Consider the following 26,731-nt stretch of genomic DNA (forward strand, 5'->3'; position numbering starts at 1 on the left):
CGACCTCCTTGCATTTCCGTGTGATTAGGTCAATCATCTCTTGAACTGTTTTACCTCTAATTTCTTCCTCCCACTGCACTTTTCCCAGATAGTCCCTTATTCTCCTGTAGTCAACTCTCCACTCCCAGACCTCTTGTCCCATGGGCACAAGTTTGAGTTCCATCATGTAGTCAAAGACTAGGACACAATGGTCACTGGCCCCTAGAGGTATTTCATGTTCTTTGATCTATTGACCTAGTCTCTAATTATCAGGTATACCTCACCGAGTCAGTCGATACCAATACCTGGTTGTCCAGAGCATATATTCCATTTATTCCTCCTGAAAATTTTGTTGTCTTAGATTCAGCTACTCGGCTATGGTGAGCCCCCACCTGAATAGTGCCCTCCCAATGGCTTTAAGATTATTCCAGGTAAGGGCCAGGGGGTCCTCTTTCCATTAGTCGTGTCAACACCTAACCAGAAGTAATATTAACATGTAATTTTCGCCTGCCTCTCTCTTCTGCTTCCCTGACACATGTACCTTAGTCTAACTATGTTGTAACAGGGTGGTGGCTGCTTGTGCTGCTTAGTTACGTTGTAGTAGCTAATTCACTCTCTCTCTTTCTGTGGATATTGTGCTCTACTTCTCATGTATGGAGGACCTTGAAAAACGAATAACATTCCATAACATGCCAAAACGCCAGACATTCGATTCGCCACTTTGCCGAGTGGCGAATATCCCCAACTTCCAACGTCAGTACATCACTAAAAGAGTTTTTATCAGCAGGACTGACCACAGGATCGCGGGCTGAAGTATAAAGGAGATCCATAAAAACATCGAGGACGAAAATCATAACCTGAGGTTTATCCGACTTTGTATTCTGCAGCAATGACGAGTTGCATATTGGTCCCCAAGCCAATATCCAACTGAAAACTCCACACCCCAGAAGGATTCGAAGTGAGGTGACTCGATGAAATATCTATTCCCAAGTTAACCACCGAGCGCTGTCGGATGTTTGGTATATAAGTCTCACGACTTCCAACATTTATGTACAGTCAGTGTGGTCAAGCGGTTAAGGAACCAGGTACGCCAAGGTGCACAGTGCTCCTGGTTGTCTAGGTTTGAATCTTTCTGGGGTAAGGAGTTTTCCGTTGCAGATTGGCTTGGAGACCATTCAAGCAGGTTTGCATATAATATTTGTTATGCATATATATATATATATATATATATATATATATATATATATATATATATATATATATATATATATATATATATATATGTCGTACCTAGTAGCCAGAACGCACTTCTCGGCCTACTATGCAAGGCCCGATTTGCCTAATAAGCCAAGTTTTCCTGAATTAATATTTTTTCTCTATTTTTTTCCTTATGAAATGATAAAGCTACCCATTTCATTATGTATGAGGTCAATTTTCTTTATTGGAGTTAAAATTATCGTAGATATATGACCGAACCTAACCAACCCTAGCTAACCTAACCTAACCTATCTTTATAGATTAGGTTAGGTTAGGTAGCCGAAAAAGTTAGGTTAGGTAGGTTAGGTAGTCGAAAAACAATTAATTCATGAAAACTTGGCTTATTAGGCAAATCGGGCCTTGCATAGTAGGCAGAGAAGTGCGTTCTGGCTACTAGGTACGACATATATATATATATATATATATATATATATATATATATATATATATATATATATATATATATATATAAGGATTCGAAGTGAGGTGACTCGATGAAATATCTATTCCCAAGTTAACCACCGAGCGCTGTCGGATGTGTGTGTGTGTGTGTGTGTGTGTGTGTGTGTGTGTGTGTGTGTGTGTGTGTGTGTGTGTGTGTGTGTGTGTGTGTGTACTCACCTATTTGTGCTTGCAGGATCGAGCATTGACTCTTGGATCCCGCCTTTCCAGCTATCGGTTGTTTACAGCAATGACTCCTGTCCCATTTCCCTATCATACCTAGTTTTAAAAGAAAACTTCATTCGCATATAGTCCTGGGGACCATTCAGGCTTGTTCGCATTCATATATATATATATATATATATACATATATAATATAATATTTGCTTATGTACAAAATGTAAACAAGCAAGTGACTTTCTGTAAGCAGAAAATATTAATTACAGTAACTCAAATCTTAAAAGTATCGTAGTACACTTTCCTCCATCTCCTGGTCATTTAATGCAATGATTCTCATTCCTTATGTTTATCGCAAATTTCCTCTTGAAGCTGCTTATTGAATTTGCCTCAACGATCTCCAATTGCATCCAGTTCCATTCTGTGTGTGTGTGTGTGTGTGTGTGTGTGTGTGTGTGTGTGTGTGTGTGTGTGTGTGTGTGTGTGTGTGTGTGTGTGTGTGTGTACTCACCTATTTGTGCTTGCAGGATCGAGCATTGACTCTTGGATCCCGCCTTTCCAGCTATCGGTTGTTTACAGCAATGACTCCTGTCCCATTTCCCTATCATACCTAGTTTTAAAAGTATGAATAGTATTTGCTTCCACAACCTGTTCCCCAAGTGCATTCCATTTTTCCACTACTCTCACGCTAAAAGAAAACTTCCTAACATCTCTGTGACTCATCTGAGTTTCCAGTTTCCACCCATATCCCCTCGTTCTGTTATTATTACGTGTGAACATTTTATCTATTTCCACTTTGTCAATTCCCCTGAGTATTTTATATGTCCCTATCATATCTCCTCTCTCCCTTCTTTTCTCTAGTGTCGTAAGGTTCAGTTCCTTCAGACGCTCTTCATATCCCATCCCTCGTAACTCTGGGACAAGCCTCGTCGCAAACCTCTGAACCTTCTCCAGTTTCTTTATGTGTTTCTTCAGGTGGGGGCTCCATGATGGTGCGGCATACTCTAAGACGGGTCTCGCGTAGGCAGTGTAAAGCGCCCTAAAAGCCTCCTCATTTAGGTTTCTGAATAAAGTTCTAATTTTCGCCAGTGTAGAGTACGCTGCTGTCGTTATCCTACTTATATGTGCCTCAGGAGTTAAATTAGGTGTCACATCCACTCCCAGGTCTCTTTCTCGAATCGTTACAGGTAGGCTGTTCCCCCTTCATTGTGTACTGTCCCTTTGGTCTCCTGTCACCTGATCCCATTTCCATAACTTTACATTTACTGGTGTTAAACTCCAGTACAATCCTCGTCTGTCACAACTCTTCTCATTAATTTCGCGTCATCCGCAAACATTGACATGTATGATTCCACTCCTGTAAACATATCAGGATGTGTGTGTGTGTGTGTGTTCACCTAGTTGTATTCATCTAGTTGTGCCTGTGGGGGTCGAGCTCTGCTCTTTCGGCCCGCCTATCAACTGTCAATCAACTGTTACTATTTTTTTTCTTCTTCCCACACCACACCACACACCACACACACACACACACACACACACACACACACACACACACACACACACACACACACACACACACACACACACACCAGGAAACAACCCGTGACAGCTGACTAACTCCCAGGTACTTATTTACTGCTAGGTAACAGAGCATCAGCGTGAAAGAAACTCTGCCCATTGTTTCTCGCCGGCGTCCGGGATCGAACCGGGACCACAGGAACACGAGTCCTGTGTGCTGTCCGCTCAGCAACCGGCCGCACCGGCCGCGGGTGTGCACGTGTGTGTGTGTGTGTGTGTGTGTGTGTGTGTGTGTGTGTGTGTGTGTGTGTGTGTGTGTGTGTGTGTGTGTGTGTGTGTGTGTGTGCGTGTGTGTGTGTGTGTGTGTGTGTGTGTGTGTGTGTTGGACTGTACTATTTTAGACTACCTCCACGCCTACATTGCCAGCAGCAGCACACTGAAGATAATTTACTAAGGGCAGTTCGTCGAGGTAAGGGCCTCCCTCAGACAAGACTCCCGACGTCAGTGATGTTACTCGGTCGTGTGATCCCCCGAACTGTTCTTGGGCACGGAGAACAGTAAGGTCCAGATCAAATAAATTACAGTGCATATAAAAGTGGAAGAGACACACAAGGAGCCGCAATATATCTTAGAGAAGAACACTACTCCTAAACGTGTCCAAAGTTAACAAGGTTCATTCATTTAACTTAACACTTATACAGTGAGAGTTTCTTTCTTTGTGGGTCATGCAAATGTAAACTAAACCGAGGGACAGACGATAGTCACTCTTGGACGATATATTTGCTCGCGAAGGAACAGCCTCACTTAACATTGTCACGACCACACAGTTACTCAATCCTGCTTCTTAACCACTGCAGCAATTACAAGAGGCACCTGGAGCTCTAAATCTAGATGCTCGGGTTGCACGTGCGCCGTGTGAAATCAATACACAGCGATGTCAATCGGACATCTACATAAAATAGTTAACTTTCAAACTATAACTGAGGTGCATTACCTGGCAAGGGCGTCACTGGTCGTGCGACACCGTCGTCCAGGGAGTCACGGACCTCAGTCCAGCCAGCCACTAACCTGCCCCTCCCTGTGGTACCAGTCCCCGCCCGTGGCAGGTGTTTCACTTCAAGGTGATCTACTAGAGAGTACTTCGCCAGAGACAACAAACATGGGACAACGAAGAATAAAAAATAGAGTACAGTACTTATATTATATACCTATTCGTTCACACTTCACTCTCAACCAGTTATACACTTGTGCAGTCATTACGGGTGACGTGAACCTGTCAGAGTATCCTCACACCTCACGTAGTCACGTGCTTAGGTCTTCTGACGAGAAATTTAGAGGTGCTGGGGCTGAATCTCAAGATGGCGATTCACAAAGAACTGGCAGTCGAGGTCCGAACCTCGACGATTTGTACACAACGTTAGGGTGAAATTCGCGACACTACGTATACGTGCAATTGTCTGCGGTATGATTACGATTTTAATCACTTCTTCCACTACAGTCTTCCGTGTCGTTGATCCACGTGATCGCGACGTCAAATTCCTCTGCTAGGCAGCTTTACGACCTGTCTCTCTCATCAGTAAGTGCTTACTCCAGCAATAATTACCATGAAAATGTTTTCCACAGATTCGGTTTTAATCAAAGGAAGTGGCGGGTGCTAACCTGACATAGCGGCTCCTGAGGGGAGTGCACGCAGCTCCTGTGGCCGTACGAGACTAGAACCACACACACACACACACACACACACGCGCACACACACAATCTTTAAAGAATTCTGATAAAGAAAGAGATCTAGGGGTGGTTCTAGATAGAAAACTATCACCTGAGGACCACATAAAAAATATTGTGCAAGGAGCCTATGCGATGCTTTCTAACTTTAGAATTGCATTTAAATACATGGATGGCGATATACTAAAGAAATTGTTCATGACTTTTGTTAGGCCAAAGCTAGAATATGCAGTGGTTGTGTGGTGCCCATATCTTAAGAAGCACATCAACAAACTGGAAAAGGTGCAAAGACATGCTACGAAGTGGCTCCCAGAACTGAAGGGCAAGAGCTACGAGGAGAGGTTGGAAGCATTAAACATGCCAAAACTAGAAGACAGAAGAAAAAGAGGTGATATGATCACTACATACAAAATAGTAACAGGGATTGATAAAATCGACAGGGAGGATTTCCTGAGACCTGGCACTTCAAGAACAAGAGGTCATAGATTTAAACTAGCTAAACACAGATGCCGAAGAAATATAAGAAAATTCACCTTCGCAAATAGAGTGGTAGACGGTTGGAACAAGTTAAGTGAGAAGGTGGTGGAGGCCAAGACCGTCAGTAGTTTCAAAGCGTTATATGACAAAGAGTGCTGGGAAGACGGGACACCACGAGCGTAGCTCTCATCCTGTAACTACACTTAGGTAATTACACTTAGGTAATTACACGAATCGAGGGATTCAAAGACTACATAACAGGCACCATGACGATGGGAGGACCAAGAGTAGTAGTAGCAGTGATACATAACCCTCCACCAAACGACAGAAGACCCAGGCAAGAGTATGGCAACAACAACATGGCAGTTAACACTATAATTAAGAAGGCAACCGCTGCTGCCTGTAGAAACATATCCCATCTGCTCATCATGGGGTACTTCAATCACGGAAGGATAGACTGGGAGAACAAGGAATCGCATGGAGGCGAGGATACGTGGAGAGCTAAATTATTTAAGGTGGCGGCAAAAAACGTTTTAAGCCAGCATGTCAGGGAACCCACAAGAATGAGAGGCAATGATGAATCAGCGAGACTCGAACTAATCTTCACTCTGAACGACTCCGACATAAGGGAAATCGGTTTCCAGGCCCCAGTAGGAATGAGTGATCACAGTGTACTGACGTTTGAGTACCTGGTTGAAGAAGGGTTATTGAACTCGAGGAGGGATACTGAAAACAAAAGGCTGGCATTCCGAAAGAGAAACTATGAGATAAGAAAATTCCTAACAGATATAACATGGGAAACAAGAGCTCGGGAGAAAGACGGCCAAAACAAGATGGACTACATCACGCAGAAGTGTAAGGAGGCAACAGCCAACTTTGTAACGGTCCAAAAGGAAAAACACGAAATGTAGATGCAAAACCCATGGATAAATCAGAGATGTAGGCTAGCTAAGCAACGAACTATGCAGCTCCTAAGGCTGCTATCAACTGATAACACTCCAACATTCCTCCTAAGTCTTCATCCTATAACCGTACTAGGTTGCTGCTCACTCCTCAGCTCATAACCTACTACACCCTTCACTGCTTTGGGCTGAAATACAGGGTACAAAAATATTCATATATCTCCTACTACAAAATAGACATCAACCTCTCGCCTTGCACGTCAAAAAAACGCAATCAAGCACTCCCTAAACTTCAAAATGTCCGAATGGTCCTCTGTTCTATTCCTCGAGATCCACTATCAAATACATCTGTCTGGGTCCTCGAAATCAGGCCTCCAATCTGCTGAATCTGAAGTCCTCCTCGAATGTCAGCGAAGCTCTCTTACACGGTTTCTCACAAAGGACTTGTAGCACTCTACACTACTTGTAGATTCACTAGGTCACTGGAGTTCAACTTCTCAACTCGAAGTCCTGCATTACCTTGCAGTTCAGCTAATACTTCTCTGGTACGAAGTTCTCTCACTAACTTCTCCCACACAAACGTTGTAGTTCTCCCACACAAACCGCAGGGATCTATGACGTAGGGACGCATGACTATAATAATTGATCACATTCAGTCCTCTTGGTTATATAAACTTAATTAGGCTAAAAATTTAGCCACACAAGAGTTAGCAGGGAAATGACATTGCCTGAAGTCTTCTAACACCTGCAACTCTAGTACGGGACATCCGTCCTGTTCGAACTGAAGCACAAATGTCCCATTTATGAACTACTAACATTAAACTAATCTAATAATTCTGAAGAGGAATATCAGTGTTCGTCAGTTCTAAATATTGGACTTCGATCCGTATTCTGAACCTCTCTTCCCCCCCCCCCCCCCCCTCTTTCTGGAATTATGCTGGAAAAACCGACATCATTTACTAGCTTTCAATACAATATGCAGTTAATATTGTTTCTGTTTTGTACTTACAAATTAACCCTAGAAATAGAGCTGTAATTATTCATAGAAAACGAAGCTCCAGTGGATTTTTTCCCAAAGAAAACGGGGATATAATTGCCATGTCGATATTAAATTCACGAGCTATATTATTGGAAATTATTCTTAATACATCATTCTCTGGACTGTTAACATCATAAAAACATTTCCCTTGAACCAACTTAGTCATCAGTACTAAAGTAAATTAAATATAAACCCTGTTTTCACTTCTTAATAAAACCCATCTTGAGAACATGGTATGCGGGCGGGAGAGAAGACAGGTAACCATTTTAACCCTTAACTGTTGAGACTTGTAGTGTTGTCATCCCAGTACTGGTGTATAACACACTATTGTCGCCGAGATAGAGAGCACAAATCGGCACCGTTGAACCAGGGAAGGTATTGTATCCGTACAGTATACTAATGATTTGTAGAGCTCTTATTTCATTGTGGCATTTTACTGTTATGGTTATGCCGTATATAAACAACAACAAACCCAAGGGGGAGCAATAATTCAACCCTTTATTTCAGAATATTATGATGTTCTAAACATAATAATTTACGTGCGGCAAATGTTACTAAACAATCTTGTTGGCAGGAGAATTGAGAAGTGAAGTTATTAATGTGGAATCACTAAAGACGAGAGACCACGTGACTGGCTGGCTACCCACTTACTCTTCACCATTAATACTGAAGCCTTCTTATCAGATAAGGCTTCCCCAGTATTTACTAACATATGTAGTCTTAACAGCTAGTAACATTGTAGTGAATGTCTACCAATCGATAATTTTGACTGATAGGCACTATACATATAATAAAACACCCCATCTTGTGAAAGAAACGATTTATGGGAATAAACTCGTACTTTACTTTACACTTTATCATATAGATTGCTATCGAATGAAATAAATTAACGCAAGAAATAAATTGCCATATAAATTAAATATAAATTATTAGAACTTATTAATTAAAAATTGTTAAATAAATAAATCCCATGAATCAGTTTTCCCCACAATTATGAGGAAGCTATAATACCTTAAATTTGTTATTGACTCATGTTGCTAAGAATTCTTTGCTTTCACCTTTCACTGAAGGGTCAGCAAAGGTGCCCCACACCATCAACACCTTCAATTTCAAATTAATAATAATAATACAGTATAATCGATCATAATAAAACACTTCCCCTTACAGCAGGTTGTGTTCATTCGGCTCCCTGGAAGGGGTCACTTCATCGTTATGAGCCAGACTCGACAAAACTCAGCCAACTTGTTACACAACACAAGCATACCATTAGGGTTGGGCAAGAGTCTCATTATACACAATACCATCATAATACTTAATCATGCCATCAACTGAAACTCACAGCAGGTAATTGACCAGACCACACACTAGAAGGTGAAGGGACGACGACGTTTCGGTCCGTCCTGGACCATTCTCAAGTCACAATCAACTTGAGAATGGTCCAGGACGGACCGAAACGTCGTCGTCCTTTCACCTTCTAGTGTGTGGTCTGGTCAACTTACTTTAGCCACGTTATTGTGACTCATCGCCTGCTCACAGCAGGTAGTTATGCATGACACAGTTGAAAGAAATTTGATTGAATTTGCCCTTCACAATGCCTTAGTAGCCTTAATTAATAATAGCAGCGGTTCAAATTAGACCCTATCATTACTTCTAAAATTTCTGGGAAACTAGTGCTCTTAGTTTCCAGTTATCTTCACGTATGCTCTGTATTTTCGGGCTTTTGCATTAGTTAGAGTGGGTTCCTGTTAGCCAACGTCTTCTGCCCTATACTCTTGGGGTTTTAGGTTTTATTTCCTACCGCACCATGCTGCTTCAGACCCCCATAATGTTTTCTCTACAAACTTAAGGTGCAAATACACGAGTCTGTCTTTAACCAATTTTTGTTTGTTTTGAAGTTTTTTTGTTTGTTTGTTTGTAAAGTAAAACTAATGTGCCTTGTTTCATAGAGTTGAATAATCGTTATTTGAGGCATTTCTTTTTTGTTCTGCCTATCTAATATTTGTTTCTTGTATTGCTCTGATTCCTCTCGCATGTTACCTCTCATCTCTTCTTCTGGACGATGGTCGTTGGAGCATGGGTTATTAATCATGTTTCCTATCATCTGCCCACAGTTGATGGCCTCACGCTCCTACTCCCTGTACATCTTGCTGCTTATCACATCCTGATTTTCCTATTCTCAATGTACATATTTTGCATAAATGTTATACATATATTTGAATAAATATATACCTAAATATAATGTGTGTTTCCTTCAAGAGTACTTACCCACATCGAGCCTTGGCACTTCCGCTACGACGTTAGTCCTGACAGCCTCCACTGGCACCAGGTTAGCCATAACCAGTGCCGCCCACCACACCCACGCCCAAGGCCGCAGACAAGCTCCTCCCTCACACGCCCAATCCCTCAGCATCGCGTTAATGCCGCCCTTACGGACGGCTTGTGGTGGGAAGTGTGTGTGGGTGGCGTGCGGGCGGCGTGGGAGTAGTGTGTGGGTGGCTCACAGGCGAGGATATGGTATGTGGGCGGCTGCTGGGTGGCACCACCCACACTGGGGCTACCACAAGCACCACCTCGCACTGGGAGGCGCATCATCCACTAGACAGGCAAGCCATCGGACGCTAGTCACAGAGGTCAGGAAGTGATGTGAACTAGTGCTCAGGTTTGAACAAGGACTAGTGTTCTGCTAGAACAAGGAACAAGTACTAGCGCTCGGGTAGAACAAGAAACAAGGACTAGTGTTCAGGTAGAACAAAGAAATATAGACAAGATGCAGCGAAAACAGAAGAGAGGAACTGAGAGAAGCAAGAGTGACAGTTGGACTGAGGAAGATGTCGGTGGGCCGACGTTCTGTGGAAGAAGAATTGCCACAGAAACCCCTAGAGTAAGACCCTAAGACACAGGCCCCCAGACACAAGCCCCCAGACACAGGCCCGCAGACACAGGCCCCCAGACACAAGCCCCCAGACACAAGCCCTCAGATACAAGCCCTCAGACACAAGCCCCCAGACACAGGCCCTCCAGACACAAGCCCCCCAGACACAGGCCCCCCAGACACAAGCCCCCCAGACACAAGCCCCCAGACACAAGCCCCCCAGACACAAGCCCCCCAGACACAAGCCCCCAGACACAAGCCCCCCAGACACAAGCCCCCCAGACACAAGCCCCCCAGACACAAGCCCTCCAGACACAAGCCCCCCAGACACAAGCCCCCCAGACACAAGCCCCCCAGACACAAGCCCCCCAGACACAGGCCCCCCAGACACAGGCCCTCCAGACACAAGCCCCCAGACACAAGCCCCCCAGACACAAGCCCCCCCAGACACAAGCCCCCCCAGACACAAGCCCCCCAGACACAAGCCCCCCAGACACAAGCCCCCAGACACAAGCCCCCCAGACACAAGCCCCCCAAACACAAGCCCCCAGACACAAGCCCCCAGACACAAGCCCCCCAAACACAAGCCCCCAGATACAAGCCCCTAGACACAAGCCCCCCAGACACAAGCCCCCCAAACACAAGCCCCCAGACACAAGCCCCCAGACACAAGCCCCCAGACACAAGCCCCCAGACACAAGCCCCCAGACACAAGCCCCCAGACACAAGCCCCCAGACACAAGCCCCTAGGCACGAACTCCTAGACCGTGGCAGGTCCTCAAGGAGCCAGGTTGTGAGCGAGACAGGTGAGGTATCACATCTTAAAAGACGTTGACGTTGAAGTTTGAGAGAGAGAGAGAGAGAGAGAGAGAGAGAGAGAGAGAGAGAGAGAGAGAGAGAGAGAGAGAGAGAGAGAGAGAGAGAGAGAGAGAGAGAGAGAGAGGATGGAAGGGGGTGAGCACAGAAGGCCGAGAATATAAACTAGTGTTGGTACTTTTGAGGGCTTATGGCGTCAGCACTAAGGGAAAGTTAGAAAGATGTACAGGTTTGGGGAGGATTATTTTGATGCACGGCCGTGTGTGTGTGTGTGTGTGTGTGTGTGTGTGTGTGTGTGTGTGTGTGTGTGTGTGTGGGGCTGGCGTGGGCGTGGTGCTGGCGTGGGCGTGGGGTGGTGCTGAGCCAGTGTGGGCGTGGGCGTGGGTGTTGCGACCCTGATGATGGCTGCCTGAGAGTTGGACTGGAGCTCCTGGTTCCTGCAGAAAAAATAGCAAAAGGTCAGACTATTGTCCATATATATAATTATAGAATAATGGAAAATAAGAAATTCAGTATAATGAAAAAATAATATAGACCATTGAATAATAATGAATATATAGAAATGGATAATATGGAATTTTAAATAATAGAGAATCCTTTGAGTACATTCACTGGGACCTCATTCACCTCTGACTCTACCGTCACCACATGCATAAATGTTGATATTTAAATAGTTCGCATTTAATGTCTGCTCTGTCTGTCTGTCTCTGTCTGTCTGTCTCTGTCTGTCTGTCTGTCTCTGTCTGTCTGTCTGTCTCTGTCTGTCTGTCTGTCTCTGTCTGTCTGTCTGTCTCTGTCTGTCTGTCTGTCTCTGTCTGTCTGTCTGTCTCTGTCTGTCTGTCTGTCTCTGTCTGTCTGTCTGTCTCTGTCTGTCTGTCTCTGTCTGTCTGTCTGTCTCTGTCTGTCTGTCTGTCTCTGTCTGTCTGTCTGTCTCTGTCTGTCTGTCTGTCTCTGTCTGTCTGTCTGTCTCTGTCTGTCTGTCTGTCTCTGTCTGTCTGTCTGTCTCTGTCTGTCTGTCTGTCTCTGTCTGTCTGTCTGTCTCTGTCTGTCTGTCTGTCTCTGTCTGTCTGTCTCTGTCTGTCTGTCTCTGTCTGTCTGTCTCTGTCTGTCTGTCTCTGTCTGTCTGTCTCTGTCTGTCTGTCTCTGTCTGTCTGTCTCTGTCTGTCTGTCTCTGTCTGTCTGTCTCTGTCTGTCTGTCTCTGTCTGTCTGTCTCTGTCTGTCTGTCTCTGTCTGTCTGTCTCTGTCTGTCTGTCTCTGTCTGTCTGTCTCTGTCTGTCTGTCTGTCTCTGTCTGTCTGTCTCTGTCTGTCTGTCTCTGTCTGTCTCTGTCTGTCTCTGTCTGTCTCTCTGTCTCTGTCTCTCTCTCTCTCTCTCTCTCTCTCTCTCTCTCTCCCCCTTATGTGGGCAACGAGCATTACAATATGAAATGACAATTTTATCCTAAGTCCGTCACTCGTCTCAGAGGATCGTTTACCTAACGATCGTCGCAGGTGAAACAATACTTTTTTTTAGCATTCACTAACGAAGCTAACGGTGCGAGGTTCACGGCAGCGACGGTGCGGCAGTGCTTGTTGCTAACTGTGTTACTGACAAGGGGGCCGCTACTGTCATCTGCGGGCTCCAGCTCCTGGGCCGTCGAGGTGACCACTTAGCGGGGGGGGGGGGGTGTCCTTCTCTTATGTGGTACTATGCCGGTTGTGTTCTGCTCATGATTGTGGGTGTGGGGGTTGTGGGTGTGGGGGTTGTCAGTGAGGGGTTGTGGGGGTTGTCAGTGAGGGGTTGTGGGGGTTGTGGGTGTGGGGGGGTTGTGGGTGTGGGGGGGTTGTGGGTGTGGGGGGGGTTGCGGGTGGGGGGGGGTTGTGGGTGTGGGGGGGGGTTGTGGGTGTGGGGGGGGTTGTGGGTGTGGGGGGGGGGTTGTGGGTGTGGGGGGGGGTTGTGGGTGTGGGGGGGGGTTGTGGGGGGGGGTTGTGGGGGGGGGTTGTGGGTGTGGGGGGGGGGTTGTGGGTGTGAGGGGGGTTGTGGGTGTGGGGGGGGGTTGTGGGTGTGGGGGGGGCTGTGGGTGTGGGGGGGTTGTGGGTGTGGGGGGGGGGTTGTGGGTGTGGGGGGGGTTGTGGGTGTGGGGGGGGGTTGTGGATGTGGGGGGGGTTGTGGGTATGGGGGGGGTTGTGGGTATGGGGGGGTTGTGGGGGGGTTGTGGTTAAGGTGAGGACCTCAGTGGGGGGTAATAGCCACGCAGAATTTGTGGACAAATGGGAAGATAGAAACGAGAGAGAGAGAGAGAGAGAGAGAGAGAGAGAGAGAGAGAGAGAGAGAGAGAGAGAGAGAGAATGAAATGAATAAAAGAAGAGGGGTGAATGATGGATGGAAATTTAAACTGAGAGGTGAAATAGTGAGAGAGCGGGTGAGATAATATATACAAAAAAAAAAGAATGGGCCAAACGGTGTAAAAAGGGAAGAGAGAAATAGTGGAAAAGGAGGGAAGTAGGAAAAGTGGGAGGAGAAAAAAGGAAGGAACGCTAGGAAAACAGGTAATGCAACAGAGGCGGAGGAAGGAAGAGCACAAGGAAGATAGGAAAGATAATTATCAACAGAATGGGCGTAGACAGAAGGACGACAGATAACACTTACTATAGGATAGATGATAACAACAAAACGACTGGACAGACAAAATTAAACAAATGACAGGAGACTACAGAGAATAGAAAAGAAATTATAAACGAAAGACAATAGACGGCAGAGGACAGACGATACGGAAAATATGAGAAAATGGGAGAGGCCGAAATGGAGGAAAAGGGCGGGTTGAAGGAATGGTGACAAGGAAGAGGGTGATAAATGAGAGTAGTGGCACAAGCCTTAATAATGATTTCCAAACATGGATCCCAGAGTGTGGATCATTCCTACCTCCACTTTGTTTGTTTTTTTCCATTGTTTGTTTTAATTGTTGTCTTTGTTGCGGACTGCTGCCTGTACTCTTTCTTGTTTGGTGTCGGGGGGGGGGAGGGGGAGGGGGGGGGGAGAGAGAGAGAGAGAGAGAGAGAGAGAGAGAGAGAGAGAGAGAGAGAGAGAGAGAGAGAGAGAGAGAGAGAGAGAGAGAGAGAGAGAGAGAGAAAGAGAGCGAGCTTAGTGGAAGGTCTAATGACGATCTCTGGCCATCAATGGTACAAGGAGGCGGACGGGACTGAATTAACCGACCTAGTTATGTTGTCGACCAACTGTGTCCAACACGTCCAATGTCCAGTGTCCAACACACGCAGTGTCCAGTGTCCAGCACACGCAGTGTCCAACACTCGCAGTGTCCAGTGTCCAGCACACGCAGTGTCCAACACACGCAGTGTCCAACACTCGCAGTGTTCAGTGTCCAGCACACGCAGTGTCCAACACACGCAGTGTCCAGTGTCCAACACACGCAGTGTCCAGTGTCCAACACACGCAGTGTCCAGTGTCCAACACTCGCAGTGTCCAGTGTCCAGCACACGCAGTGTCCAACACATGCAGTGTCCAGTGTCCAACACACAAATAGGATGTGAGGGAGCAAGAAGACACAGTCTGGCCAGGACACTGTGAGGGTGCAAGAAGACACAGTCTGGCCAGGACACTGTGAGGGAGCAAGAAGACACAGTCTGGCCAGGACACTGTGAGGGAGCAAGGAGACACAGTCTGGCCAGGACACTGTGAGGGAGCAAGGAGACACAGTCTGGCCAGGACACTGTGAGGGAGCAAGGAGACACAGTCTGGCCAGGACACTGTGAGGGAGCAAGGAGACACAGTCTGGCCAGAGCACTGTGAGGGAGCAAGGAGACACACAGTCTGGCCAGGACACTGTGAGGGTGCAAGGGGAGACAGTCTGGCCAGGACACTGTGAGGGAGCAAGGAGAGAGACAGTCTGGCCAGGACACTGTGAGGGAGCAAGGAGAGAGACAGTCTGGCCAGGACACTGTGAGGGAGCAAGGAGACACAGTCTGGCCAGGACACTGTGAGGGAGCAAGGAGACACAGTCTGGCCAGGACACTGTGAGGGTGCAAGGAGACACAGTCTGGCCAGAGCACTGTGAGGGTGCAAGGAGACACAGTCTGGCCAGGACACTGTGAGGGAGCAAGGAGACACAGTCTGGCCAGGACACTGTGAGGGAGCAAGGAGACACAGTCTGGCCAGGACACTGTGAGGGAGCAAGGAGACACAGTCTGGCCAGGACACTGTGAGGGTGCAAGGAGAGACACAGTCTGGCCTGAACACTGTGCAATAAAGCCGGGTGCTCTGGTGTCTCCCTCAATATTGCAGGGTAAACCCCTTTTGCTTATCGGGCCCGGAACCTGTGTATCATAGCACAGATCTTGCCTCACATGGAGGTGGTAGCAACACTGACCCTTGCGGCCATGCCTCCAGGGCCACAACTAGTCACTTATACAACTGGTTACGAAATATGTGCGTATTTTAATTAACAAATCCACAAGGGCCATGATGAGGGTTCGAACCTACGACCGGGATGATCCCAGACGCGGCCCTCATCACGGCCCTTGTGGATTTGTTCATTTGATGCATCAGGCTATTGTGATTTCTGTGTATAATGTGCGTCTTTATTTAACCATTCGGCTGTGCTTACATGTTTTAAACAGTCTACGAGTTCCGAAACTTCACAACCAAAAATTATTTTTGTCATAAATAGTTCCTTAGTGCTTCGGAGCACAGAAACTGTTAGATAATTGTACACAAAGCCGCTATAATTGAGGAGAGAAGTACAGGATCCGTAAGTGGTAGCACAGTGGACCAAGTGTAAACTACTGTAAACCTTCCACACCTTTACCTAACTCTAGGTTAGGAAGGAAAGGAGGGGGAACTATCAGGAGAAAGCGCCAACCCATAACGACTATATAGCACTGGGAAGGGGTCAGGATAAGGATTTGGGATGGGACGGGGGGTAAGGAATGGTGCCCAACACTTGGACGGTCGGGGATTGAACGCCGACCTGCATGAAGCGAGACAGTCGCTCTACCGTCCACCCCAAGTGATGTGGCTAGGTCAGGAAGGAGAGTAAGATAGGTAATGGTTTGGAAGGATCAGATCATCCCCATTCCCTTGGCGTCCAACCAACTCTGGCATTGCTCTGGCCGGGTAGTCCCAGGCCTGAGGTAAAGCTCACAACTCTGGCTGCATTAAACACCAACATAAACCTCTTAAAACAAGACAAATTAAAGACACAGAACCAAGTGTACACACGCCAGCCGCCATGAAGTGTGCACCAGTCATCATGGACAACATTCTTTTCTTGCCAGCACTTAGTGGGACTGATACTACCACTACTGCTGTTGACACACAGGGTCATACACTGAAGGTCATAAAAGTGCAGGACGAGCATGAAGAACTTCAAGAAGTTGTTGCAGTGTTTCAGGAACCGTCTGTTGAACCTGCAAAGATTGCTGAAGCAGGAAAAGCTTTAATTTGTCAGTTGTATGGGAATAATGAATGCGAGTCCCTCTGTGACATGAGATATTAATGTTTTGCTAAATCACTGAGCACAAGTAAATTGACTTTGGCTTCCTTGCCTCCCACAGACGCTACAGCTGGATTTCATTCCTCACGTACGTATCACCAAGTTCACAAGTGGTTGGGAAATGTCTTGCCCCCTATACAATGAGGCTGGAACACAACTGCAAAAGGTCTGGGCTCCATCACCACAGCTAAAGAACCTGGGGCCAGATTCACGAAGCAGTTACGCAAGCACTTACGAACCTGTCCATCTTTTCTCAATCTTTGGCGGCTTTGTTTACAATTATTAAACAGTTAATGAGCTCCGAAGCACCAGGAGGCTGTTTATAACAATAACAACAGTTGATTGGGAAATTTGCATGCTTGTAAACTGTGTAATAAATATAACCAAAACCGTCAAAGATTGAGTAAAGATGTACACGTTCGTAAGTGCTTACGTAACTGCTTCATGAATCTGGCCCCTGGTCTTTCAGAGCTGCTCAATGTTATATCCTGCAAATGCCACAAAGGTTGCACGACAGCCACGTGTAGCTGTGGAAGGGCGGGATCACAATGATCTCTGATATTCAAGATGGTTCATGCAAGAGCTTATCATGTTCAAACTCTGAAATAAATATTAATGAAGAGGAATGCGATGAACCCATTGATACAATGTTACAAAACTTGCTAGTGCCGGTGGCTGAGCGGAGAGAACACTGGACGCGTGATCCTGTGGTCCCGGGTTCGATCCAGGGCGCCGGAGAGAAACAATGGGCAGAGTTTCTTTCACCCTATGCCCCTGTTACCTAGCAGTAAAATAGGTACCTGGGTGTTAGTCAGCTGTCACGGGCTGCTTCCTGGGGGGGTGGAGGCCTGGTCGAGGACCGAGCCGCGGCGCCACTAAGCCCCGAAATCATCTCAAGATCTGAAGATAGTGCCAGAAGGAGAAATAACACAGAGGTGGGAATAAACAGAAGCTTCACTTTCACTCACCTGTATCTTCAAATTACTCTACGAAACAACCCTACTAGTTTTGATTATATTCCTGTGATTAAGATGTGTTCCATCAAAGGCGAGTGATGGGAGACTATATTGTATATGGGAGACTATCTTGAGGTTATCTTGAGATGATTTCGGGGCTTTAGTGTCCCCGCGGCCCGGTCTTCGACCAGGCCTCCACCCCCAGGAAGCAGCCCGTGACAGCTGACTAACACCCAGGTACCTATTTACTGCTAGGTAACAGGGGCATTCAGGGTGAAAGAATCTTTCCCCATTTGTTTCTGCCTCGTGCGGGAATCGAACCCGCGCCACAGAATTACGAGTCCTGCGCGCTATCCACCAGGCCACGAGGTCCCTACTATACAAGGACTATACAATGTTAATAATATATATTATTAACATTGTCCTTAACATGAGAATCAAAGGTGTCAAGGAGGCAATAATATTTCTAAACATGCAGTAGTAACTGGTCAGGCAACGACTACTGATAACTTCATCAAGGATATGCACTTGGGGTCGCCAGACCACACACTAGAAAATGAAGGGACGACGACGTTTCGGTCCGTCCTGGACCATTCTCAAGTCGATTGTGATCGACACAATCGACTGATCAACATATTTTAGCCACGTTATTATGACTCATCATCTGCACTTGGGTTCATTAAGGGTGGTAACTCCGCCTGTCAGCTGTCGCTGTCTGTCCTCAGCCACAACACAGAACAACACAAGATAATTGTCTAAGTTGTATTAGGTAATGTCAGCCATGAGAAAATGGTGCGAACATTCTCGCACATCTTATCTTATCTAAGTTCCCAGAACTTAACCTCTTATCCACTATCTATGACAATCACTTTAATGATCTAAATTGCAGATATTTTGCAGCACATGATGTAAAAAATGTATTAACTCATAATCACAATATCTCTGTAATCAATTTGAACGTTAGATCCCTAGGTAAACACTTCGATGATGTTAGTGCCTTGATTGAAGCTATTGACCACAAATTCTTTTTTATTATACTTACTGAAACATGGTTGAAAGAGGATACTACTCAACTCTTTAACATGCCTAACTACTCAGCAATTCACAACTGTCGTCAACTTCAGAGAGGTGGTGGCACTGCTCTTTACTACCACCAAGAACTAACATGCTTAAAAGAAATTAGAACTAGAGACTGCTATGGGGAGTATATCTTCGCCAGCTTCAGAGTCAAGGGTGCCGAGTCTGTCCTGTCTGTGGGTGCAGTTTATAGAATTCCTAACACTGATGTGTCCGAATTCAACTCAAACCTTAGAAATCTAATACTTGATAACAGACTGAACAAAAACCACCTAATTATCGCAAGGGACTTTAATACTGACCTCTGCGAGCCAGAACACCCAACTGCTGTTAGCTTCCTCAACTGTATGAATTCCTGCTTCATCATACCCTTAATCACTAGACCTACTAGAATCACTGATAGCACTGCCACGACTCTAGATCACATCTGGACAAACATAACCTCTCCGCTTACTTCAGGTATATTCACCGATAGCACTACAGACCATTACCCCACATTTCTCTTAACTAACATTAGCAAACCACCTCTTGAGTCAAGAGAGATACGTTTTAGACTACACAATGAAACTGCTATAGACAATTTTATAACTGCTACTGATAATGTCAACAGGGAGTCCGAGTTAGGTAACATAGAGGACATCAACCTAGCAGTGCAATCTTTTCTTCAAAAAACTCTTAGCCTTTATAATACCCACTGTCCTATGCTTACAAAACAAGTCACAACCAAAAGGCTTAACAATCCCTGGCTTACAAAGGGAATACTTAAATCTATTAATAAAAAACATGACCTTGAGAAGAAGTATAGGTTAGGAATTGTCTCCAAAGAATTCTCAAAGAATTACTCATTATTGCTATCTAAGATAATTAGACGAGCCAAAACTAAATACTACGAAGATAAATTTACCCAAATAAAGAGCAACATTAAACAAACTTGGAGAACAATTTCACAAATATTGGGATCAAAGAAGTCTTTAAATAACAAACCGACTCTGCTGTCTAATAACGATGGTCAGCTTTCAGCCTCTGATTCTGCCATTGAGTTCAATAGGTTCTTCTCTTCCATTGGTTCATCCCTTGCTAATGATATTCCATCTTCCAGTACTGACATTAAGGACTATCTTACAGGTAACTATCCACAGTCTCTGTACCTAAAGCCTATTAATTCCACTGACGTCAATGAGATAATCCTTTCCCTTAAAACCAAGTCTGGTGCCCTTGAGGAGATACCAACTTTAATCAACAAAAAAGCCTCCAGATCTTTAGCCCCTGCTATTGCTCTGCTCTTCAACAAGTCACTTAAACTCCAAACCTTTCCAGATATTCTAAAAAAAGCGAGAGTAACGCCTGTCCACAAATGTGGTGATCTCACAGATGTTAACAACTACAGACCTATATCAATCCTGCCAAACTTGTCAAAAATTTTTGAAAAACTAATCTATAAGCAGCTTTACTCATATCTAGCCAAACTCAATATACTTAGCCCTTGCCAATATGGCTTCAGGCCCAAAAAAAGCACTAACGATGCACTTATTAGTATGCTTAACTCGATTCATACAGCTCTTGATAGAAATGAGTTCCCTGTTGGGTTATTTGTGGACCTGCGTAAAGCTTTCGATACTGCCAACCACCAAAACCTTCTTCTTAAATTACATCATTATGGTGTCAGAGGACACTCCCTGCAATACCTCAAATCCTACCTTACTGACAGGCTCCAATGTGTTTCTGTGAATAATACAATTTCTCCCACCCTACCCATCAACATTGGTGTTCCCTAGGGCAGCATACTTGGCCCTCTCCTCTTTCTCATCTACATTAATGACCTTCCAAATGCCTCCCAACACCTCAAACCAATTCTATTTGCTGACGACACAACCTTCATTTACTCCAGTCCTGATCCCCTTGCTCTAAATGCCACAGTAAATACTGAGCTAAATAAAGTCCATCTGTGGCTAACTGCCAACAAACTCACCCTTAACATTGACAAAACCTTCTATATTCTGTTTGGCAATAAATCCTCTAATCAAATAAATCTCAAAATAAACAATACCCAAATTTGTAACAAATTAGATGGCAAATTCCTTGGCATTCTCATTGACCAGAAGCTGAATTTCCAGGGACACATTCTAAACATATCAAAAAAAGTTTCAAAAACTGTGGGCATTCTTTCTAAGATCAGATATTATGTACCACGCCCTGCCCTGGTGACTCTCTATTACTCCCTTATCTATCCATATCTCAACTATGGTATTTGTGCTTGGGGCTCTACTACCCAAAATCACTTACGTCCTCTAATTACTCAACACAAAGCTGCTATTAGGACAATATCCAATTCTGGCCTTAGACATCACTCGGTACCCCTACTCAAATCTCTGAATATGTTAGACATTAAGTCACTGCACATTCTCTCATGTGTATTATACATATATAAAACGCTAAACTATAATGCCAATCCTGATCTCAAAAGCTTCATAGAAGGTTGTAACAGAACCCATGAGCACCACACCAGAAATAAATACAGTTTTGATATTCCTAGAGTACGACTTAATCAAACCAGAAATGCTCTACAAATCAAGGGGCCCAGAATGTGGAATGACCTTCCCAACCATGTTAAAGACTGTACCTCTCTCAACCAGTTTAAGTTAAAAACGAAGCTATACCTAATAAATTCTCTGTAACCTACCTTACCCCTCTGTTGTCAACCCATGTATGTTTTTTTTTTTTTTTTTTTTTTTTTCAAATCAACGTTGTTTGAATGTAATTTTCTGTAATAATTTGTAATTGTATTTGTGCTGCTTTTTCAACAATGTTCCCCCCTCTTTTACCTCTATTTTTATTTGTTCTCAACACATTTTATTCTTTTTCCCATTAGTTTTAAGCTTTAGTCATTAATGTTTTTCCTGCCCGAAACGCTTTGCGTAATAGTGGCTTTAGGCATTGTATGTACTAGCTCTATCTATAAAGCCAACAAACTTTGTAAAATCTCTTTATGTATGTACCTTACCTAAATAAAAATTATTATTTTATTATTATTATTATTATCTGGCGTCAAAACACTGTTACACACTAGAAACATGTATTGAACATGTTTTGTAGACAACTGTATGTAAGTTATGTTATATATTGACACAGTTTTTCCTAAAGTGAGCTCTAAGCGAGATATTTACAAAAAAAAATTTTTGGCCACCATTTATGTTCACGACGGCGGCCAAGTCAGGAGCGTTTGAGGGGGTGCAAAATTATTGTTATCAAGGACCTTATTACGAAGACGATAAAACTTATTGCAGCTTTCCACAATTTTTGTCCTTATTTAACCCGCTGTCGGCTCAACCCGTCCTCTTAAAAATAACGTCACTTTTGGCTGGTATGCGCGGCACTATGGCCAAATTTGGACGTAATTTGAAATGAAATCGACTCACAAAAGTGACGAACTGTTCCGTTTTTTGTTTGAGTCGTCCGGCTTACTCGGACAGCTTAGAAGAGGAACTTTCAATTAACGTTTTTCATAACGTTTTGAAACTTTATGAGAATTTCCTGCCCACCTAACCTATCAGAGGACCCTTAACTTACTGTTGTTGAAAAAAAAAATCCAAATTTATTTTCAATTTATTTTCATTTTCAAATAACGTCCATATTCGGCCATACGGGCAAATGACCAAAAGCGACGTTCTTTTTAAGAGGACAAGTTGGTCGACTAGCTTAGGAGGGAAGGGTACGAGTTCGGCTTGACCCCATGAGTTGCTACCTTAATTGGGGCTTGTTTACAATACGTTAATCTGGGGCTTGTTTACAATACGTTAATCTGGGGCTTGTTTACAATACGTTAATCTGGGGATTGTTTACAATACGTTAATCTGGGGCTTGTTTACAATACGTTAATCTGGGGCTTGTTTACAATACGTTAATCTGGGGATTGTTTACAATACGTTAATCTGGGGACTGTTTACAATACGTTAATCTGGGGACTGTTTACAATACGTTAATCTGGGGATTGTTTACAACACGTTAATCTGGGGACTGTTTACAACACGATAATCTGGGGATTGTTTACAACACGATAATCTGGGGATTGTTTACAACACGTTAATCTGGGGATTGTTTACAAGACAAGGTGGAAGTGGAGGAACCCCGGATGTAAACACCACCACCCAAAATGCTCACCACCAAACAAACAAACAGACGCCGGGCAACGCTTGTATGTCATAGTTGAGCGGAGAATCATTCTGATGTTTCTTTCCAAGGTGGGCTGGGTGAACACAGCAGCTGCTGGAAGGTGGCCTGGGTGAACACAGCAGCTGCTGGAAGGTGGCCTGGGTGAACACAGCAGCTGCTGGAAGGTGGCCTGGGTGAACACAGCAGCTGCTGGAAGGTGGCCTGGGTGAACACAGCAGCTGCTGGAAGGTGGCCTGGGTGAACACAGCAGCTGCTGGAAGGTGGCCTGGGTGAACACAGCAGCTGCTGGAAGGTGGCCTGGGTGAACACAGCAGCTGCTGGAAGGTGGCCTGGGTGAACACAGCAGCTGCTGGAAGGTGGCCTGGGTGAACACAGCAGCTGCTGGAAGGTGGCCTGGGTGAACACAGCAGCTGCTGGAAGGTGGCCTGGGTGAACACAGCAGCTGCTGGAAGGTGGGCTGACTCAACACAGCAGCTGCTGGAAGGTGGGCTGACTCAACACAGCAGCTGCTGGAAGGTGGGCTGACTCAACACAGCAGCTGCTGGAAGGTGGGCTGACTCAACACAGCAGCTGCTGGAAGGTGGGCTGACTCAACACAGCAGCTGCTGGAAGGTGGGCTGACTCAACACAGCAGCTGCTGGAAGGTGGGCTGACTCAACACAGCAGCTGCTGGAAGGTGGGCTGACTGGACGCAGCAGCTGGAAGGTGGGCTGACTGGACGCAGCTGCTGGAAGGTGGGCTGACTCAACACAGCAGCTGCTGGAAGGTGGGCTGACTGGACGCAGCAGCTGCTGGAAGGTGGCCTGGGTGAACACAGCAGCTGCTGGAAGGTGGCCTGGGTGAACACAGCAGCTGCTGGAAGGTGGCCTGGGTGAACACAGCAGCTGCTGGAAGGTGGCCTGGGTGAACACAGCAGCTGCTGGAAGGTGGCCTGGGTGAACACAGCAGCTGCTGGAAGGTGGCCTGGGTGAACACAGCAGCTGCTGGAAGGTGGCCTGGGTGAACACAGCAGCTGCTGGAAGGTGGGCTGACTGGACGCAGCAGCTGCTGGAAGGTGGGCTGACTGGACGCAGCAGCTGCTGGAAGGTGGGCTGACTGGACGCAGCAGCTGCTGGAAGGTGGGCTGACTGGACGCAGCAGCTGCTGGAAGGTGGGCTGACTGGACGCAGCAGCTGCTGGAAGGTGGGCTGACTGGACGCAGCAGCTGCTGGAAGGTGGGCTGACTCAACACAGCAGCTGCTGGAAGGTGGGCTGACTCAACACAGCAGCTGCTGGAAGGTGGGCTGACTCAACACAGCAGCTGCTGGAAGGTGGGCTGACTCAACACAGCAGCTGCTGGAAGGTGGGCTGACTCAACACAGCAGCTGCTGGAAGGTGGGCTGACTCAACACAGCAGCTGCTGGAAGGTGGGCTGACTCAACACAGCAGCTGCTGGAAGGTGGGCTGACTCAACACAGCAGCTGCTGGAAGGTGGGCTGACTCAACACAGCAGCTGCTGGAAGGTGGGCTGACTCAACACAGCAGCTGCTGGAAGGTGGGCTGACTCAACACAGCAGCTGCTGGAAGGTGGGCTGACTCAACACAGCAGCTGCTGGAAGGTGGGCTGACTCAACACAGCAGCTGCTGGAAGGTGGCCTGGGTGAACACAGCAGCCGCTGGAAGGTGGCCTGGGTGAACACAGCAGCCGCTGGAAGGTGGCCTGGGTGAACACAGCAGCCGCTGGAAGGTGGCCTGGGTGAACACAGCAGCTGCTGGAAGGTGGCCTGGGTGAACACAGCAGCCGCTGGAAGGTGGCCTGGGTGAACACAGCAGCCGCTGGAAGGTGGCCTGGGTGAACACAGCAGCCGCTGGAAGGTGGCCTGGGTGAACACAGCAGCCGCTGGAAGGTGGCCTGGGTGAACACAGCAGCCGCTGGAAGGTGGCCTGGGTGAACACAGCAGCCGCTGGAAGGTGGCCTGGGTGAACACAGCAGCCGCTGGAAGGTGGCCTGGGTGAACACAGCAGCCGCTGGAAGGTGGCCTGGGTGAACACAGCAGCCGCTGGAAGGTGGCCTGGGTGAACACAGCAGCCGCTGGAAGGTGGCCTGGGTGAACACAGCAGCCGCTGGAAGGTGGCCTGGGTGAACACAGCAGCTGCTGGAAGGTGGCCTGGGTGAACACAGCAGCTGCTGGAAGGTGGCCTGGGTGAACACAGCAGCTGCTGGAAGGTGGGCTGGGTGAACACAGCAGCTGCTGGAAGGTGGGCTGGGTGAACACAGCAGCTGCTGGAAGGTGGCCTGGGTGAACACAGCAGCTGCTGGAAGGTGGCCTGGGTGAACACAGCAGCTGCTGGAAGGTGGGCTGGGTGAACACAGCAGCTGCTGGAAGGTGGCCTGGGTGAACACAGCAGCTGCTGGAAGGTGGCCTGGGTGAACACAGCAGCTGCTGGAAGGTGGCCTGGCTGGACGCAGCAGCTGCTGGAAGTCTGTTCGGAAACAGTGAGCAAAACATGTAAACAAACAAACAAACAAATAAGACACACAACCTAACTAGCTTCAGACTCGGAACAAAGAACCACAAAAAAATTTAATCGGAACCAACGAGAGTTGTCTGAGTGGCGGCCAAGCGGCAGTCTTGTCTGAGTGGCGGCCAAGCGGCAGTCTTGTCTGAGTGGCGGCCAAGCGGCAGTCTTGTCTGAGTGGCGGCCAAGCGGCAGTCTTGTCTGAGTGGCGGCCAAGCGGCAGTCTTGTCTGAGTGGCGGCCAAGCGGCAGTCTTGTCTGAGTGGCGGCCAAGCGGCAGTCTTGTCTGAGTGGCGGCCAAGCGGCAGTCTTGTCTGAGTGGCGGCCAAGCGGCAGTCTTGTCTGAGTGGCGGCCAAGCGGCAGTCTTGTCTGAGTGGCGGCCAAGCGGCAGTCTTGTCTGAGTGGCGGCCAAGCGGCAGTCTTGTCTGAGTGGCGGCCAAGCGGCAGTCTTGTCTGAGTGGCGGCCAAGCGGCAGTCTTGTCTGAGTGGCGGCCAAGCGGCAGTCTTGTCTGAGTGGCGGCCAAGCGGCAGTCTTGTCTGAGTGGCGGCCAAGCGGCAGTCTTGTCTGAGTGGCGGCCAAGCGGCAGTCTTGTCTGAGTGGCGGCCAAGCGGCAGTCTTGTCTGAGTGGCGGCCAAGCGGCAGTCTTGTCTGAGTGGCGGCCAAGCGGCAGTCTTGTCTGAGTGGCGGCCAAGCGGCAGTCTTGTCTGAGGGGCGGCCAAGCGGCAGTCTTGTCTGAGGGGCGGCCAAGCGGCAGTCTTGTCTGAGGGGCGGCCAAGCGGCAGTCTTGTCTGAGGGGCGGCCAAGCGGCAGTCTTGTCTGAGGGGCGGCCAAGCGGCAGTCTTGTCTGAGGGGCGGCCAAGCGGCAGTCTTGTCTGAGGGGCGGCCAAGCGGCAGTCTTGTCTGAGGGGCGGCCAAGCGGCAGTCTTGTCTGAGGGGCGGCCAAGCGGCAGTCTTGTCTGAGGGGCGGCCAAGCGGCAGTCTTGTCTGAGGGGCGGCCAAGCGGCAGTCTTGTCTGAGGGGCGGCCAAGCGGCAGTCTTGTCTGAGGGGCGGCCAAGCGGCAGTCTTGTCTGAGGGGCGGCCAAGCGGCAGTCTTGTCTGAGGGGCGGCCAAGCGCCAGTCTTGTCTGAGGGGCGGCCAAGCGGCAGTCTTGTCTGAGGGGCGGCCAAGCGGCAGTCTTGTCTGAGGGGCGGCCAAGCGGCAGTCTTGTCTGAGGGGCGGCCAAGCGGCAGTCTTGTCTGAGGGGCGGCCAAGCGACAGTCTTGTCTGAGGGGCGGCCAAGCGGCAGTCTTGTCTGAGGGGCGGCCAAGCGGCAGTCTTGTCTGAGGGGCGGCCAAGC

General features: G+C 47.2%; 1 long non-coding RNA gene across 1 annotated transcript in view; it reads right to left on the reverse strand.

The window, feature by feature from the left end:
• Positions 1–11,092: 11,092 nt before the first annotated feature.
• LOC123745893 (uncharacterized) overlaps positions 11,093–26,731 on the reverse strand; it is a 501,838-nt gene continuing 486,199 nt past the window's right edge. The window contains exon 4 of the long non-coding RNA XR_006771430.2: positions 11,093–11,640. This is a non-coding gene — a long non-coding RNA (uncharacterized lncRNA). The remainder of the gene's footprint in view (positions 11,641–26,731) is intronic.

Source organism: Procambarus clarkii, chromosome 88 (genome assembly GCF_040958095.1).
Source record: "Procambarus clarkii isolate CNS0578487 chromosome 88, FALCON_Pclarkii_2.0, whole genome shotgun sequence".
In the NCBI taxonomy this organism is placed as follows: Eukaryota; Metazoa; Arthropoda; class Malacostraca; order Decapoda; family Cambaridae; genus Procambarus; species Procambarus clarkii.